Source organism: Myotis yumanensis, unplaced genomic scaffold (assembly GCF_028538775.1).
Source record: "Myotis yumanensis isolate MYYU_CA2020_CCGP unplaced genomic scaffold, mMyoYum1.0.hap1 SCAF_16, whole genome shotgun sequence".
Taxonomy (NCBI): Eukaryota; Metazoa; Chordata; class Mammalia; order Chiroptera; family Vespertilionidae; genus Myotis; species Myotis yumanensis.
In genome coordinates, this window is record NW_027223767.1 from 52,611,550 (window position 1) to 52,612,691 (window position 1,142).

The following is a 1,142-nucleotide window of genomic DNA, read 5'->3' on the forward strand; positions in this document are numbered from 1 at the left end:
CCTGCCTGTGCCCGCTGTGATCTGTCGCCTCCTGGGGCGGGGCCTGGGGGCGGGGGGGGGGCCGGTGCAGGGGAGGCCTGGGGGGCAGGAGGCCTGGGCGCAGGGGAGGCCTGGGGGAGGGAGGCCTGGGCGCAGGGGAGGCCTGGGGGGATGGAGACCTGGGGGCAGGGGAGGCCTGGGGGCAGGGGAGGCCTGGGGGGCAGGGGAGGCCTGGGTGCAGGGGAGGCCTGGGGCGTGGGAGGCCTGTGTCTTCTGGTGGGGGACTCTGTCATGGGCACCAACCTTCCTGGCAGGCCCTTGGGCCCCACCCCGTCCCTCCCTGACCAGCCCCCTTCCCACCTTGCTCCTCCCTGTCCCTGAGGGCGGGGGTAGGGGGGAGGGTAGGCGCTGTGGCCTGGGTCCCTGAGCTGAGTGCCACTGGGGGGGTCCTGCACAGGACTCCTGGGTGGGCCCTGCCCCCTGCCCCCTGCCCCCTCCCTGCCCCCTCCCTGCCCCCACTACTTCCATATTTCAGTGAAGGACCAGCTTTAGGAACTCCATTAGACGTTGGTGGCTGAAGCACAGCATGGTGGCCGGGGCTGTGACAGCCGTCCGGTCCTTGTCCTCCTCACCTCTCCCAACTCCCGGCAGAGCCGCTCCACCCAGGCCTCGAGGCGGGAGCCCCAGCCACCTGCAGCCTCCCTCACCCAGGCCAGGGGCAGAGGCAGAGGGCAGGGCCCAGGCCTGGGGGCAGGGGCAGGGGCAGGGGCAGGGCTGGAGAGAGGTGGGGCTGCCTCCCAGCTCGCCACTGCCCTTGTGCTGAGGGACCGGCTCCCCTGACCCGGGGGCCGTGGAAAGGGCTTCCTGGGGGGTCTGTGGCTCTTCCTCATCCTCACTAGGCAGAGCCCGGGGGGGCGCAGGACAAGAGGGCGAAGGGGTCCGCCCCCCACTCTGCTCTGGGCAGACCCCACCAGGGCACATGGGGGCCCAGGGCACTGTCCCCCTTCCCCAAAGTGTGCCCAGGGCCCTGGGGCAAGGGGCAGCCCCCACTGGTCAGGAGGGACTGTCCTGACCGACGCCGGGGGCCGCAGCCCAGCACAGCCAGGCCCCTCCCGCCAAGGCTCGGTCTGCAAACCCCCAAAGAACACACGCAGCCGGCAGGC